General features: G+C 34.7%; 1 protein-coding gene across 5 annotated transcripts in view; it reads left to right on the top strand.

Annotated features, from left to right (window-relative positions):
- The window catches only part of LOC138693707 (putative polypeptide N-acetylgalactosaminyltransferase 10), a 387,765-nt gene that overhangs the window by 138,330 nt on the left and 230,306 nt on the right, over positions 1–19,129 (top strand). For 4 of the 5 annotated variants that reach the window (XR_011330385.1, XR_011330384.1, XR_011330383.1 and 1 more), the window contains 2 exons: positions 11,840–11,985; positions 17,491–18,172. The exons of the other annotated variant lie outside the window; for it this stretch is intronic. The gene's annotated coding sequence lies outside the window, so the exon portion shown is untranslated. Of the gene's footprint in view, positions 1–11,839; positions 11,986–17,490; positions 18,173–19,129 lie in introns of those variants that run through there. 5 annotated transcript variants of the gene reach the window in all.

Below are 19,129 nucleotides of genomic sequence, written 5' to 3'. Positions count from 1 at the left end.
AACTGTGACATCGATCTGACAACCTTTCCTTGTGCTATTAACACGTGAAAGTAATTATTATTGTATTCCTAAGTGATATAGGCCTAGTGTTAAAAGTTGTATAAAATGAATAGTGTACTAAAGGACAATGTATTATAGCTGAAAAAAAAATAATTGCATTTCATCAGCATCCTCTTGGATTCCAGAATGGGCACTATTTTCGTTGAAATTAATGAGTTTTCCAAATAATGTAAACTTCGAATGCAGTGTTAATTATCAACTTCTTCTTCTTCTTCTTCTTCTTCTTCTTCTTCTTCTTCTTCTTCTTCTTCTTCTTCAACTCTCAGGTGAAAGTTTTGGCCTTCTCAACAACTTTCTTCCATTCTTTACGGCTTCCAACTGTCTTTGTCCAGTTTTCCACCTTCATCAATTTCAAGTCATTCAGGACATCATCCTCCCATCTATTTCTTGGTCTACTCTGCTTTCTGTTAACTATTGGTTTCCATTTGTATATTTGTTTGACCAGTCTATTATTCTCCATTCTATTTATATGACCAAACCATCCTAATCTTAATGATTTATATGATTTATTATGTTCCTATTCTTCATCAGTTCATTCAGTTCACTGTTACATTTAATTCTCCATGTACCATCATTCATTTTAGTTGGACCAAACATTTTTCTTAGTTTGCTCTTTCAAAAATTAGTAGTCTGTGTTTTATGGAGTTTTTAAGGACCCATGTCTCGCTGGCATTAGTTACTACAGGGCTTATTGTAGTACAGTATAGCTTAAATTTGGACTGTTTAGATATCAATTTACTTCTAAATAACTGCAGGTTGGCATGGTATGCTTTGTTTCCCATTACAATTCTTTCTCTTATTTCTTCCTCAATGGCGTTGTTGTTATTAACAGTTGATCCAAGATATTTGAAACTTGGTACTTGTTGAATCATTTTATCATTTATTTTAAAATCTCCTAAAGTTTCTCTTTTTGTGCTACATTTTAAGAATTTTGTTTTCTTGTCATTAATTACACTGTGTAACAAAAAAAACCTTTCGGTTTAAGTAAATTTTATTCATTTATTGGATAAATTAGATCACAAATAAGATAAATTGGGTACTCCTACCTTCTTGTAATCGTTTCTCTGTTCCTAGTGGTCAATTATGTAATTTAATAGTTTACGTAATATTTGCTTAGCACGTTTTCTGTATTTTTTGTAATATTCATCTTATATTTATAGAGTTAATCCAATTTACTGCTTCACAGACAAGGTTGATTAATGATGGTGTCTCCCAGTGATTGTAAGCATGATCCAGACTGGTTTGCTACGTGTGCGGGTCTTCCTGACCTCCAGAGTGCTGAAGAACAGAATCAAGTATGCCAACAACTCCCGCTCAGCCTGCAAGTCATATTGCGGCGTACCTATGGGTGACCAAGACAAAGTTGGGCACCACATGTTGTGTGTAGGAGCTGTAGATTCATTCTGAGGCCTGGCACAGAGGAGAGAGCAGAAGAATGAACCAGCAGATCACCGGAATATCTGCTATTCCTGTGTTGTTGACTTATCCCATCACAGAAGAGGTACGAAAACAATGTGTAGGCCCTACCATCATCACTCAGGCCTATTGCACACAATGAGGAGCTTCTGGTTTCTCCTCCTCCAGGACGGCAGTAGTCTGACTTTTCCAATAGTGAATCGTGTCAGCGAGGAAGAGGACTTCTCAGAGGATGCAGAGGCTACACCTCACTTTCCCACTCAAAAGGAGTTAAACAATTTAATCAGGGACTTAGGATTAATAAAATCTTGTGCAGAACTTTTAACATCAAGATTAAAAGCAGTGGAACATTTTGGACTGGAGCTGCAAGGTATCCGGACAAGAGGAAGTGTCACCAAACGTTCTCGCAATACTTCACTCTCGCTGAAAAACTGTGTTATTGCCACAATGTGGGGACCTGTTAAAGAAATAGGGTTTCCCTATGATCCAAAGGACTGGCAGCTCTTCATTCACAGTTCGTGCAAGAGTCTGAAAGCTGTCCTCCTCCACAATGGCAACAAGTGTCCCTCAATTCCAATTGCTCATTCAGCCCATCTTAAAGAAGATTACTCCCATGTCCAGCAGCTTCTGCAGATGGTTAACTATGCAGAACAACAGTGGAATGTAATTAGTGACTTAAAAATGATTGCGTCTTTGATGGGACAACAAGGTGGAAGCACAAAATATCCCTGTTTTCTCTGCCTGTAGGCTAGCAGGGATATAGCCAGGCATTTTCAACCAGTGAATGGCCATTGAAGACGGAGTTTGTGGTTGGTGAGAAAAACAGGTGGGAGCTTTCTGTGAAGGAAAACAAGATTCTGATGCCTCCGCTCCACATTAAGGTTGGCCTCATCAAGCAATTTGTAAAAGTACTAGATACAAATTCAGATATCTTCAAGTATCTGTCTTCCCCAAACTCTCAGAGGTGAAGTCAAGGGAGGAATTTTTGTGGGCACCCTGGTGAAGAAATTACTTCACGATGATGAATTCATTGTGAAACTTCTACCTATACAAAGGGGAACCTGGAAAAGCTTCCGTGATATAGTGAAAGGTTTCCTGGGTGATCGTAGAGTGGACAATTACAGGGAGGTGGTGTAGGGTCTTCTGAAGAATTACAAAGCAATGGGTTGAAGAAAGTCACTCAAGTTACATGTCCTCCAGTCAGATGTTTTCAAGTCACACATGGATGCATACTCATAGGAACAGGGCGAAAGATTCCATCAAGACCTACAACTGTTAGAAAAGAGATGGACTACCAAGTACAGTATAGTGGCGACTACATCTGGGGTTGATCAGAGTCTGATGTAAGCTGCGAGAGAAAAAGTAAGAAAAAAAAACACATTTTTAGACACTGTGAATATCTTTCCATGATGTGTAAGTGTTTTAACCTACAAAAGAGAGAGTAGGAAAAAATACATCTTTAGACACTGTGTATGCGTTTTTATGATGTGTAAATGTTTTAATGTACTTACATAACTTCTGCACATTTGCTCAGACCCTGTATATGTTTTCTGCCTTAATATAGAAAAAACTATTATTGTAAACTCACTTATATAGTACAAAAGGAAGATATTTTCTTGAAATTAAGAAAATCGATGCCTTATCTCTAAAAACAATTTCACACATGGGAAATTGATGTTTTCTTGTGTTTTGCAACATACTGAATTAGAAACAGCAAAAAAATTAACTTAAACAAAATCATTGTTACACAGTGAATTTTCAATCCATATTTCATTGCCTGTTCTTTTAGATTGTTAAATGTTTCTATCAAAGCTGGTTTGTTCTTGCAATTATTATTATGTCATCAGCATAAGCTATACATTGCCTTAATTTTGTTGTAATGTTTCCAGTTTCTTCAATATAAAGTCTATAACCAAACTAAATAGTGCAGCTGAGTGCAGATCACCTTGTTTCGAATACTGAACTTTTCACTTATCTTATTGGTCACCTTTATTTTTGCCTCAGTGTTTCTTAATGTTAGGACTATTAATCGTATCATTTTATTAGGTACTTCATAAAATTTTAGACACTCAATAATTCTATTTCTACATATTGCATCAAAAGCATTACTGAAGTCAATAAAGATGTTATATAGGTCAATATTAAAATCATGGCATTTCTCAAATATTTGTCTAACTATAAATATATTGTCTACAGCTGATCTGTTAGCTCGGAAACCCATTTGATAGTCATCCAGTTTGTTGTCTATTATTTTAACAAGTCTTTGGTTTAATATAATGGCATATATTTTATATGTTATATTTAATAACATAATACACATTAATCTATCTCCTTTTTTAAAGATTGGGCAGATGATTCCTTCATTCCATTGTGTTGGTAACTTCTCTTCTTCCCATATCTTTGTCATCAATTTATGCAGTTCTTGTTTGAGCATTCTTCCCCTGTATTTTATCAAATTCGGTGAGATGTTGTCTGATCCAGGAGCTTTATTTGTTTTCAGATTGTTAATTATATGACATACCTCATTAAAACTTGGTGAGGATACTTGTTGATCAATATCTATTTCCATTCCTAAAATTTGTGTTATTTCTGTTTCATTAGTAACTTATTTATATTAAGGAGTGTCTGGAAGTGTTCCTTCCATCTATCCAGTACCTCACTTGGTTGCATTTGTATGTTGCCATTGGCACTTTTACATATCATGGGACTCACACTTTGCTGACATTTGAAATTCTTAACCTCTTCAAAACATTTTCTTGTTTCGTTCTTGCTGGAATTTTCTTAAATTTTGATGATCTTCTCATTTAACCATTTTTTTCTTGTTTCTACATATTTTATTAGCTTCTTTCCTTTTTTGATTATAAATATCATTACTAGCTCTTGTCTTATTATGCAATGCTCTCATTCTTGCTTCATTTTTTCAGCTATAATATTCCTACAATCTTCATCCTACCACTCATTTCTGTGTTTCTTCTCTTCCTTACCAATTGTTTCATTTGCCGCTTCATCTATTGCCTTTTTTAATTCCTTCCCATTTGTTATTAACAACCTGTTCTTCTGGTAGGCCTTTAAGATTTTCAAACACCTTTGTTCTATATTGCTTAATTTTCTTGGTATTTTGTAAATTAACTTTATTCCATTTAATCATCTGATCAGTTTTCTGTTTCTTGTATATCTTTGGCAGTTTTTGATTCATGATGACTTTAACTAAAAAGTGATCAGAATCAATATTTGGACTCCTCAAACTTCTTACGTCCTCTATAAGATCTTTCTTCTTATTATTATTTATAACGTGGTCTATTTGGTTTACAGCATTGTGGTCAGGTGAGAGCCAAGTACCTTTGTGTATCCTTTTGTGCTGAAATTGTGTACTCATTATTATTAAATCATTTGCTGTCGCGAATTGACATAAGAGTTCATCATTTTCATTAATTTTTTCATGCAGTGTATGTTGACCAGTGACGTGTCTATATATTAATTCTCTTCCTAATTGCGCATTGAAATCTCCCAAGATCACAAGTGTCACTTCCAGGCACTCCCTTAACTAACTTTTCTAAATCATCATAAAACTGTTCTTTACTTTCAATGTTCTTGTCTTCTGTTAGTACATATGCACTTATTAAGGTAATCTTGTTATATTTGCTCCTGATTCTTAGTTTACACATTCTTTCATTGAAATGTTTAAAATCCATTGTTATTTTGTAACTTTTTTAAAACTAAAAAGCCAGTACCAGGTTGGCCTTTTCTTTAATCTGAACCACTATAATATAGAGTAAAATCTTTTTTATTTATTATGCCATTTCCACTCCATCTAATTTCTTGCAATGCTATTATATCTAATTTGGTCTGAGTTATTTGATCTACTAGTTCTTGCATTTTTCCCGGTTTAGAAGAGCAGTTACATTCCATGTTCCAATATTTAATTTACTCGTGTTCCTTTGTCTTTGCCTTAGTCCGATTCCATTTTTCCTTCTGACTTTCGTTTGTTGAGACTTTTTAGCAAATTCTTTTTTACAGTGATAGGTAGCTGGCCTAACGACCAACCCCCCACCTGGAGGGCCAGGGACTCTGCTGTAGGGGTTACCATTCCCGATTAGGCACCGGATTTTCGCCTTTGGACTTCCCTGGGGAGATCGCTGGTTCTTCAGATGTTTACCTGAGTTTTTGTAGATATCTTTCCAATGCATAAGAATATCTCACAGGTTTATCAACCAGCCAAAACCTCACCGGATTACCATGTGTTGTTGTTCTACATGTCGGGGCTTTTTTATCGACTAGCCAAGTCTAGATCCGCCATGCTTTTTTTATTGGGTTATTTTACGATGGTTATTTTATGGTCCACCACCAAAAGTTACCCCGCATTTGCTCGTATTGGGTTGAGGGAAAACCCCAGAAAAAAAAACTCAACCAGGTAACTTGCCCCGACTGGGATTCGAATCCGGGCCACCTGGTTTCGCGGCCAGACGTGCTGACCATTACTCCACATCTGCCATGTTCAGTATAAGCAGGGTCACCTCTTGCAGGATGTGGCGCTTCGCCATGCATGGACGGTCTTGACTATAGCATCCTCAGTAAAAAGATCTTGCAATTGCCTCCGCTTAGCCCTGGGTAGATGAGGACCAGTGTTGTCAACCCCAAACAAAGGTACTACCTTTATCATCCCCTTGACTCCGTTAATTATCAACATTCATTTTAAAGCAATTACTAGAGAAACAGACATTTATTCCAATTATCCAGTGTCGAATTAGGTAATATATTTCTATTGTATTATTATTTGAAAAAGTTTTGACCCTTACATAGGTTTCTGATCTTTATTTTCAGTCAGTACGGTCTTACTACATGACTGACATAATGTAGTATGATAGAGAAAACTGTGAAATTTCAACTGTCTTCTTTCACTTGTTCCAGAGAAAATGAAGACACATGCAAAGAAATATAATTTTTTAAAAACCAAATACACGGCTGAGCATGTGAGAAGAATTGTGTTTATATTCAATTGTTATTATTATCAAACACTTTCCCTAAACAGTACACCATTTACAAAACAAATTTTGAATTGTACATATTACATGGATAATTTGTTAACTGCAGTCACAACATTAAGGTTCATCTCCTAACCACAGTATAAGAAGCATTCAGTCCTAACTATAATGAGAACACAGCCAACATAGTATAGAATGAGTTTCACCTTTCAGTTACAAAATTAATAAAAGTGGAAGAAAATCTTCAAGCCAAAGAATTTTGAAATTAATATTCTCAAGAAAAGTAAAGATTTGTGATAAACATCAAGTAACACGAATGCAGTGCGTGGCTCTGTAACTGCTCATAAAATGTAAGTTATATCAATTTCTTCAAAAAATTTAAAAATATGTTTTAAATATAAAATATGAAAACAATATTTAAATTTCCTTGAGGCCAGTTGACTATATTTTAAAATCAGGTCGATAGTATTCGACCCAAGTACTATCAATTTATTGTCTTATGTACAGCTTCTACTCACTACACTAGATCCATTTTTTCATTCTCTATGGAATTCACATTCATCTCTTAACGTGTAACAATGCTGTCTTCAACAATGTAAATGACATATTGGGTCGCCATTATGATTTTCTATTTCATTTAAAGCACGCAAAGATAACGTTTTATGGAGAGTACATGTATTGAAGAGCTCGGTTCGATTCCCATGGGACAACCAGGATGAACCTCTTCCAAATAAAGGTAAGCTTCCTAAGTTATATTACGAGTCCTACTTGAAAACTGCAATAATAAGTAGGGAATAAAAACATTTACGTTTTGTAGCGGCCATGGCGATTCTAGGAATAAATGTCTATATTATTGGGGGCTGATAATAAATTAAGCCTCTATTGGACAGGCACATTTAGAAACACTACCAAACACGTGGCGCAGTTTAAAAATCGCTGAGAACAATGAGGTTTTATAGTTTTAATACATGATATTTTTTTTGACCAACCTGCCTTATCAGTAAATACAAGCAAAATAAATCGCACAATGCAGCGCTTCTGAAAGTTTGGAATTCTGTGAATCGTAAATTTAAATTTGGAGAATACTGCGAAATATATACAAAGTCACGAAAATACGAATCAATAAAAACATGAAAACTCACCAATTAATATAATATACGGTAATCGTAATATTACAAAAGAAATATTAATAATTAAATTTCATTATTATTAATATCATTATTACTATTAAAGTTCTAAAAAGGAATGTAATATCAGTTTCATATCTGGATTCTCTGAATATCCATGAAAACAAATTACCGACATTGGCTAAATGCAGAAGCAATAAGGCTACAGCTTTCCTTCCTAAGGGTGAAGCCACAGTGTTTCTGTTCAGAAGAGACCAGACATAAAATGAGTGGAAGACAATTGTGTAATACATCATTTTAAAGCTTGAAATCTCTATTACTTAGATCCATGGATAATTTTGCAAAAATGTACAGAATTTTGAAAGGGAGCTTGAAAATGTTTCCAGTGGTGTAATTTTGTGTTATGTATGGGACAAAGTTTAAAAGGGCTTAAATTTTAAATAATTTATTTGAAAAATTTCTACCTGTGTTTTTAAAGACATACATCTAAACTGACATTTTATTTTGTGCCTTGGCATACTACAGCTCAAAACCCATCATTTAACATACAGTATACATTTACAGAGTTTATATAGACCCTACATATTTATCACTGGAGTTTAGCATTTGCAACAAGCTTCTTTCCATTCCCTGTGCCACGCATTTCTGATGAACGTCTCTTTTTAAATGTTTAGAAATATCATATTCACCACTGAATTCACCTCTACAAACCTTACACTTGCCAAAATATTCGTTAAAAAACAAAAATTTTAAATGTAATTTAATTAAATATAATAATTACTAAGATCATACAAGTGATGTTAATTTTCTAAAGGAGGACTTTTTGCATCCTGCCTCGAATCGAAGTGGGACTCAGGATTTTTATATGAAAAGTGGGACATCTGGCAACTCTGTTGAAGTCTCTTAGTCGTACTAGAATGTGAGTCAACTAAATTTAAATTGAAGTCCCCCATGAGTATAACGTTCTCATATTGCGGCGTTACGTTTAGTAAGGAGATTTTGCTGCCTATCATAGCTCTCCAAGTGCATCACGATGCTGGACATCCATATGCTGGCAGTAATTTCATGAGAAAAGTTCTTCCCCCATGAGGACTCGCACCAGCGCGCATTCCGTAACTCGAGTCCTAGGCAGAAAATAAGAAAGATTGGAGAAAGCTGAGTTTGCAGTAAAATACCTGCTCTTCGGCAGGACACTAAATGAATTAATGAATTATTAGAGTGGTTGGGGTATAAAAGCAGCCTTGTTTAAGTTACGCGCCAGTACTAAGCTCAAGTTAGGTTACTTGGTGATGGCTGCATCATATGCAGGATTATTTTCCAATTTAATTTTGAATTGTGATAAAGTCCGGCAGTCTCTGACGTCATTAGGTAACGAATTCCAGATGCGAGGTATTTCTTACAGTAGGCTATAGAACAAGCTTGTGGCCTAATGATGTGGTATTCATAAAGTTACAACATTACATAGAAATAAACTAAGAAATCATATGCGCAGGGTGGAAATTACTCGTACTATTAAAATATTTTTTCTAGACTATCTTGTCTTGAATTATCAGTATGGACTTTAAAACTGATATCATAAGGTTAGTTGAGCCATTTGAGATGTAGGTATACAAGATAGTATTAGAATGCTATGAACGATGGAAGCTAGAAATGTGTTGTGAATTCCATAGTTAAAATTTGTTACACAGTGTTATCGAAGTGGTCTCAACGATGACAGAAATTAAAATGATATGATATGTTTATTCCACATCAGTAGTGATGGCCCTTCACATTTCTGTATATGGTGCCATCATCCGGCTATTACATATAAATGACTCAGCTCACTTTTTTATTACGTCACTCACCTCTGTTTCCCTCCCTTCTTTTTCTATTTACCCTGCTCATTCCTAGTTATCTATCTTATTCTAACTAATCTCATTTAACAATACAATCACTTCTCTCAACCTCTTATTACTTGTTCCCAACATTGTTTACATTAGTTGAACTCTTTCATAGTTTTTAACGTATTTATTCACTTGAATTACTAACGTTCACTGACCACTTATTCCCATTAACCTACTCTGTATATTTTCAGACGAAGAAGTTTCTACAGTTTCATTACATTTCCATTCCTACTTTTTTTATTATATTTGTGTCACTACTGACGGCCTTTTCTCTACCAGGTTAAATAAATAAATAAATACTAAATACTAAAAAAATACTAAATAAATATTTATTATCACTCTCTGGTTATTACTTGTATCTTATCCTTTTTCGCTATCATCCCCTTGCCTTACCGTCTTTTCTGTCACCATCACCATTTTCACTTCATCACTTTCCTATGTTTTGTTACTCATGCACCAACCTCTTAAGTTATAACTTTTCTGTCCCTTATTTTCTTCCCACTGACATAACTCTGTTCGGTGTTGCTAATATTACTTCATCCCTTCCAGTTCTTGCAGAAGTTTGACTTCTTATCTTAGTAGGTATCTTCTTCATCTGTCGATCCCTTTTGTAATTGCTCACCCATATTTTTCTTCCAGCTGGATTCACTGCACTCTTTTTGCTGTTCTCAGCTCCTGTATGCCGTCCTTCTGTTCTCCCCTGTCTACCTGATGGCGTCATAATTTTAGTGCAAGCCTCTTGTTTCTTCTTTAATCGCTTGTTGACATCCTCGTCTGCTGCTGTTGCTGCGCTGTGCAAACTCTGGTCGCTGGCCTCTCTTCCTGGCTCATTTGACTCGCTGACTGATTCATTCCATCGCTTGCTATTATTTCCTCTGTGATGACCTCTCCACCTTCTAATTTTTCAAATAGTTCTCCCTTCGTATGTTTCATTATAATGTTCCTTATCTCCTCTTTCATTGTCCCTATCTCTGTATGGTTCAAATTTTCCAAACAGAATTCCACATCAAACATCTCCCCATTTATCTTTAATTTGTCTCCGTATAATCTAGTGAAACGACCATTTTTCCTTGCAGCCTTCATAAAAGAAATCAATATTCTTTTGCTGCATCTTACTTCATATTCAAAATCATGTTCCAGTCTAATATTTGAGTTTATTAAGTCCTTTTGTTTGTTCAAAATTTTTTCTTTTGCCATTACACTTGAGAATTTAACTAGAGTAGGACTATTTCCATTTTTCCCGATTATGTATGCTTCTTTTATTTGTCCATCACTCACATCAATCCTGAACCGATCCCAGCAAACTTTCATCACAGTCTCGTATGTTTTTAGTGCCTGTTCCTCCTTTTCCTCGATTCCAAAAAATATTAAGTTCTTTTTTCTCTGATCTTCTTCTAGATATTCACCTTACTTTTCATTAGGTCGTTTTCCTTCTGTAGAGTTTCCAACTTCTTGTAGATCTCTTCAACGTTTGCTTCCATGTTTACTACTGCTTGGCTATTATCTTCAATATTCGCCATTATTACACTGCTACGCGATGTCGGTGTCAATGCCTCTACACAATATTTCTTCGCTGCCGAACTCCCTCTGCACACATGTATACTGATCCGCTGTTCGCTGTGGACTGAGAAATTGAAATGTGTTGAATTCCATAACTACTTGCATCCCACTTGGTCTAATCACTTGCTTGGGTCACGTAATCCCGTAGCTCATCATCAATTCATTTTGCCTTAATATTACCTCCATTCCACCAATTCAGTCGACACTAAGTGATCTCGTTAAATAACAGACTCACAAGCTGCCAGAAAGGAAAAGGAAAGTGTATACATTTTATCTTTCCACGTTTGTATGTGAAAAGTTGCACTGTGTGTACTGCATTTTCGGCATTGCCTCCAATAGCGTGAAAAGAAAAAAAAAAATATGTGCACATAATTATAATCAATCAGCCGGAGTGTAATCAAACTCACATCCCAGCACACGAGTCCTTTTTCCTACTCCATTTACGCCAGTTATCACCAGCTGTGTTAAATTGCATTCCAAATTTTAGGCGGCGTTTACAAGTCTTTCAGAACTTTCGAAAGAATTCCAGGAATCTTCAAGTAATTCACTGATTCGATTATCGAAGTTTCTTGCAGTATTGTAGGTTTACAGACACATCTTTTTTGAAAGAGAACATTTTCAGAGAAAATGAACTCTCAATCTTTCATAGAATCCACTCATTCAGGAATAAGACTAATTTAATTGCGTCAATCTGTATCATGGGATATCTCACTTTATTTTTGTTCTAAAGTGAGACAAAGAGCCCTTAAAACTTCACCATCGTCGATTAAAGTTTTACCATTTATTGTTCCACATTTCTGAAATTTTCTAGGAACAAGAGGAGCCCATGTGGTGGGAAGGCATCGATGCCGACAACGACCTGCAGCCCATGGGTGAGACCCTTTAACTAACCCAGTCGAACATCAGGATTCCAGACAATGGAATTAATGATGGTGGACTGAACGTTTCGCCAACAAGGTAAAACCTTGCGGCTTTCATCTTCTTTATTAGGTCTAATAATTGAATTAGCATAAACTATTACTCCAGAAATATTCCGCATTGCAGTAGCAGGAAACTAAGGGTTTAAGATTATTTACCTCTAGAAATATAAGACTTTGGCTTTGAGAAATATTAATGTTAAATTATTGCATGTTCATACCATCTTGAACGGGCAATTCTTCTTAATTCTTGAAATTAGTTAGTAGAGATTTCTTGATAGTTTCTGCATTCAAATTGTGTGAAAATATGTTGATTTTAACGACGATAAAACAGTATGTTCTTCCTTATAGGGGTTTGTGTCTTTCGGGGTTTAGCAGCACAATCAAAGTTATCCCATGCATACCAGTGTGCCTTCCACTCCATATGAATATAAAACTTGAAGTTAAAACTTTTTTTTTTTTCAGAATTCTATCAATCCTATAGTTATTACTCTAATAAATTATATTCAGTTCACGAGTTTTCTTTGTATTTGTTTCACAACTTCTCTTATCACTGCATAAATAAATAACATTGAAGTGTTAGCTTGCTTAACCCCTTCAGGCCTGATGTTCCTACATTATACTGTACATTGTTTCTTTTTTTCTTTTTGGAATGTTTTCGATACTTTTAAATATCCCCTGAAGGGATTAATCTTGATAGAAGTTTAACTTCATCTTGTTCCTGTCTCGCATCTAGTTATTGTACAAACTAAAAATTAATTAATAGTATTTGTGAACTTAAAAATTATGTCGTTCTAATAATCTTATTATTAATGTAGACAGAACTTCACGTTTATTTCTTAGCATGTAGCCTATATATCTAATGTCTACTCGCTTCACTTTAAGTGATTCGGATTCCGCATATTGTGGATATATGGCAGGACTGTGATCCATTTTCTAGACTTGTGTCTTGCGCCTAACCCATCAAAAGCTTCCACTTGAGTAAGTAGTTATAATTTCACTCACCAGGTGGCAATGGTGTTAATACAAAAAATCAAGGTCGGTAAACTGTCGGTTGCTATCACTCTCACAGGTCCCTTCATAACAGCATTTAAAGAGGGTTGTAAATCTGTGACGTCACCATGGCAACATTGTCAACCCTCAGCTTGCACTTTCTAACGATAACCAAGTGTTTTAAAGACCTATATTTATATATTTGTTTGGGTTACATACACACTGGAGGAGTAAAGGCTTAGAGGTAGAACTCTCACTTCAATATCGCATCCTTTTTTTTTTTTTTAATTCAGTGATCGTTTACTTTCCAAATTCTCATAGCAATATAAAAACTACTGTGAATGCTTCATTGTACCTACTTGCTTTTGTATCTCTAATCTTTGTAGAATATTTCAGTCCAATTTTAAAGAACATTATTAACGAATACACATTGCACAATAGGTAGCCTATATTGAATTTATTTTACATGGCAATTTCTGTTTCCGAGCCTCAAAATATTAATTATATTACTGGTGAAGGACAGAATTTAAATTACGCATGCAAAATGTATTAAATTTCTCTTAATAACAGTGGAGTAGAGTGTGTACTAAAACTAATTGATAATTAATTTTATACAGGATTGTCAAATGAAATTTTGTAAATTAACCTATTTTAGTGAAATGGTTGAGGATGAATTGCAATAGCAGCGGAGAGTAAAAGTATCCCAATTGTAACACTGATTGTACAAATACAACAATTTATTTTAAGAATGTTTCACAAAATTTGAACTGACTCAAATAGTCTTGTGAAGGATGCGACGGCCATTGCTTCTGCTTCATACGGTTTCTTCCTGTTTTCTTCTATTTAGGTAACGAATTCTAAAAAATGTTCGTGCTCTACTAAATAACTTCAGTAATTCCGGATCTTCATTTGGAAACTTTGCCCTCAAAATCTAAATAAGCAGCCTATTACATTCTTTTTTCTCTTGACTGATTTTTTATGAAATTTTCTAAATATAACTTCACACTCTTCAATTGTTGCCATCCACTGAGGAGAGGGATGAACCAGTCCAACACGTGTAACGACCTCTATCCATCCTGGAGATTGTTGACTGGAATTAGCATTCGAAACAGCATTTCTGTTGTTACATTTTCTAGCAATATAACCAGCAACATATCTGAGCAATTCTACTTCTTCCCTTTTCATTAGCTCTGTTGTGTCAATTCTATCATCAGTATCCACTTCTAATGAGTTTATTTCCTCAAGGATTTCGTTCACGCTTTCATGAGAAATGTCCACGAGATCCTGAAAAACTTGCTTTGTTATTATTACTCCACCTGAATCTTCTACTGGGGCACTTGTAGGGTGGGGCAGGCGACATCCTAATATTAATAGGCGCAAGAGATTTTTCACTTCCACAGTCGGATGATTATTATAAAAATGTCCCATCCCACGAATTTGGGAAAATAGGTTCTCCAGAGTGTCCTGATTGAGTTTCCTGGTCATTATAGAATCAATTCCTTTTCTTTTAAATCGCTATACAACCGTTTCAAGCTCTTAATAGAGGTAAGGAAGCCATTCTGAAAAGGTAGACTGTTTCCTACATTCCTTCTCTACTTGGATCTTTCGGAATTCATTACATCTGTGAAGTCATTTGTGAATTAAAATATTCATGAACTTACTCACTTTCGGTTACCAAATATTTAATCAGCGCAGCAGTGTGATGCGAAAAAAGTTCCATGGCTGGTGCAACTCTTTGCCCATCATTCTCTTGCACAGTAAAGTGACCCCAATGTCATTTCGGGAATAGTTCAACTCCTAAGAATCGGATTTAATAATCTGTTCAATTACATTTTTTTCTATAATTGTGTCTTTCAATTGAAACCCACTATCAATAAAATGGTTCCTTAATAACTTAATCAGATGGGGCAAATATTTTCTTCCAAAGCAGGATTTGAAAAGCAGGTCTGATTTACATTTATTTGTAACTCATTCCACAGTCTTCTGTTGTCGCCACCCAGATCAGAAACTATTGCAACTACTCTGAAACCTGCCACTTCAATTTCTGTTATAATTTCAAACAGTAGCTCTCTGTCCATTGTTTTATCGAAATCATAATAGATGGTCTGCTTCCACCCACCTGTCAATCCTCGGATCATTACGATTTGAGCACTTCTGTGAGGGCCCAATATCGAATCATCCTCGTGGTCGTAACAAATGACACCATTGACACTCTACTCATCAAATAGTAACACTGATAACTTATCCATTTCGCTCAAAGACAGTCCCTGCACTTTTAAAATTTTCAGTACCAGTGTAAGAATACCAGGAGAAAAGGGCAATTTTTTTGTCCAACGCTGCAGGGTAGCAACGCTTGGTAGAGGAATTCCCACCTGTGATCTCAAATGATTGTACAGTTTATCACTGATTGCTCGCTGAGCTAATGCAGGGATTATGTCTTGTTCTTCCCTTCTTTGCTTCCTTTCCCCGCTATAAGCATTTTTATTTGCCCTGGAGTGAATACTTTAGCTAATCTAAAAAAAAAAAAACAGTCGAAAACAATCTGAAAGAAGAAAAAATAAATTTGACTTTGAACTAGCTCAATTTTATTACTATTATCAAAGGAGGAAAATTGTTCGTCATGTAATATCTTCTTCTAATTCAGTTGAATGTAAACTCAATACCTCAACTGTTTCCGATTATTTTAATAACCAGTTTGGATCTACAAATGATATTCTAATGGAAAGATATAACCTATATGTTGATCTTGATAACTTAGACCAAGAAAGTATACTAATAACAGATACTGACGTCATCAAAGCTTGTAGGAGTATACGCATTGATACTGCCCGGGAGAGGATGGAGTAAGGATGAAAGTTATAAGAGAACTTAAAATGTATAAAGCAATTTCTTACCTCACTACATACATGCTTCGTTGGGGTTATGTCCCACTCCCTCTCAAGCATGGTCGAACAATTTTAATTTTTAAGAATGATGACCCAGCCGAAGTTAAAAACTGGTGCCCAATCACAATTTTCTCCTTAATCTGCCGAATTGTTGAAAGAATAAATGACACCAAATTTAGAATGTTTCTCTGCCTTAATGCCAACTGACGACGATGTATGGCCACTCCAGGAGCTTACATTAATTCATCGATTTTGAATGGTTGTTTAACTGATTCCAAATTGAAACATAAAGATTGTACAGTAGTATTCTTGATATAACACGAGCTTTTGATAATATTTCTCATGCTCACATAGAACATACTCTTCATACTTTCCCTATTCCTTCTAAATTGAAAAATCTCATCATTGCTTTGCTTAAGGGCAATACAACTAGTGTTTCCATAAAAAGAAGATCTAAAACAGGACAAATGTCAATGCAAAAATTAGTTGCACAAGGTGCTTCTCTTTCTCCTATTCTCTTCAATATGGCACTAGATTTTCTTTTAAAAGAATTGAGTGAAAAGCAAGTTGTAGAAGAATATCGTTAAAATATCATTCCTAACTTTGAAAACATATAAGTGCTAGCTTTTGCTGATGATTTAGTTCTTATAAGTCAAAATGATAGTGCTGCAAAACATCTGACAATGTTACTATACTCCAGCAGGCCGTGATATACGTCTGTCTTTTTTTTCCCCCCAGTCTATAAATGCGAATTTAAAACAAACGGTAAGGTTATGTAATGATTTATTTTTCATTTTAATATTTTAACAATATTATTTATATAACATATTGCAGTAATAACATCGGCAAGTTTGTTGATTTTTTTCACGGCTTTCTTAATGTTACTTGCATCACGAATGCAGTAACTTTAATGGAGTTGTAGAGTTTACTTAATTTTTGCAAATATTTAAAAACAATAATTAACAGTGCAATTTAGGTGAAATTGCAGTGGTAAGTTTCCAATTTATAATTAGGCTATTACTATATTGAACGCCTCTAAAAATAATATGTTAAAAGCCTAAAGCAGTAAAATCAATATGTCACTTAAGCGGTAAGAAGAGGAAAATTGTTGTGTGTGTTAGGTTGGGAATACTGAATGTGGAATTTTTGACTTTCTGCAGATTGGTTTTGTGCGGAAACCAAGCAAATACGCACGATCTCGCACAAAATAAACTGCAAACAAAAAGCATTTTGATGACGGGATGAAGTGCACAGGTTACATGTTTTATTTTTCATTTTATGTATGCCTTAGTCAGAATGTAGAAAAAATAACCTAAAGCATAAGCTATAAAATGATTATAGTTCTTTAAAATCTTAGGTGATCCACTTTTTTGCTGGTCAGTGTAACTAAAAATTGGAAAGAACTGATCAGTGTAGGTAACTTAAAAGTGACTGTTTAACATGTAAAATAAAGAGGTAGAACACTTAAAAATGAATGCAAAACGTACATTTCACTTCACTTAGTATATGCAAGGCATACCAAAAGCCTGAACTAACCTGTCACAGATTTCCACACTACAGAACTTAGAAAAATGCAAGTTGGAAATTTCAGTGTCACGTGCTATAGAAAAGCCCTCGTGTCTATGCAGACTAATCTAATCTAATGCTTTTTTTTTTTTTTTTTTCAGGGACAGATTGTGCTTGATAAACCTTGGAAGGAAAGATTTAATGGATAAGAGTGTTGACTATTTATATAATAACATAAAACTGTGCTCTAATCATTTCGAAGATGGGCAGTTAGGAACACTAATAGGAACAAGTTAGTGTGGAATGCTGTTCACACTATTCGATATTCCTAATCCGCCTCCTCCAGTAAAAAGAAAATTGAGCACCAGAAAGTATGAAGTATTGCGGAAAAAGTTACGTCAATCCTTTAATGGTGACTCTTTACTGCAAGATTGTGCGTCAGCTGAACTTGATGACTTTACCAGTGATCTCTCAAATAAAATGTGTGATGCTTCCCACAAACAGAGCTTTCTTTGAATGAAAATGACATTATGCTAGGTATGTTACGAGAAAAGTATGAATATAAATCATTAGAAGTTGTTTGGTTCCAGAAAAAATACAAGGACGTCAAAAGAAATCGGTGTGTGCGTGCAGTTTCAAGAAAAGGTATAGAAAAATAGACAAAAATGCAGTGCTAGTGGATAGTTAATATTAGATGTAAATGTATTACATTTCATTTATTGATCAGCATTATAGCTTTGTGATACAGAATAAGTCAAAAGATATACAAAATTATATGTAGGCCTACATAGCAGCCTGTGTAGGTTAATACAGTTTATAAGAATAAACAAGTCATGAGCTGGAGGGGTGCACAATAATCTATTCTGCGCTTCTAGGGTTGGATTAAATAGATATTTGGACATTATAAACATAGTTAGAAGAACGAAAAAAACAGTTATTATCAGTGTCTACATTTGACAATTGTAATACAAGAAACTTTAGGCTTACTCAGTTATACTTCACAAAGTAGTGGTTTGTAAAGCATAATTTATTAATATAATTTTTATACAGTATTTGAAGAAAAAAAATTGCAGTAATTTCGAAACAACAAGAAACGAACAAGTATTTCATTTTACGTAGTAGATACTAATTAATTTAAAGTAATAGACCCTAGTCTATCATTGTTCGTCAAGCATTATTATTTACTGTGACCATTGGTGCACAAATGTTGAAGAAAATATTATACTCCCACTTAATTACATGCAGTAGGACATTGTGAAGTTTTTTTATATTGAACTCATTTCTTTGCTGTATGTCAATATAAATTAATATAATATTAAATATTAATAAATATAAATTAAGCTTAGAATTTAAATTTAGAAAATTTGAAAACGTTGAGAGCAAGTATTGAAAAGTTGGGAGCGTTACTCAAAGAAATTAAAAGTGTAGTTCACAAGCTGTGAAGCGATGATATTCTCTTTATGTCAGATTTAAAGATTTATTAATACAAGTATATTGAATTAATATTGTGACGTGAGATGGAAAATGTGCCATTATATATTTTTCCAGAAAATTTTTCCGCCTTGCAAATAGTTGTTTTCTTCTCTTCTTACAACCTCAAGAGCCTCACATGTATTCCTCACTATTTTCTCATCACTTACCAGTTTATGAAATGAAAGTCGTAAGTCGTCTAACCTTTGATGGCTGTGTTAGTACATACTGCAAAACAACGCCATTGTCAAGTACGTTTTGCTATGAGAGTACTGATTAAGAAATAAGCGCTGGCAATATCATATTTTGGGAACTTTACTAATCTGATCT

The sequence above is a fragment of the Periplaneta americana genome, unplaced genomic scaffold (genome assembly GCF_040183065.1).
Source record: "Periplaneta americana isolate PAMFEO1 unplaced genomic scaffold, P.americana_PAMFEO1_priV1 scaffold_18, whole genome shotgun sequence".
NCBI lineage: Eukaryota > Metazoa > Arthropoda > Insecta > Blattodea > Blattidae > Periplaneta > Periplaneta americana.
The sequence above is the reverse complement of the archived record's forward strand: the minus strand, read 5'-3'. Positions and strand labels throughout refer to the sequence as shown.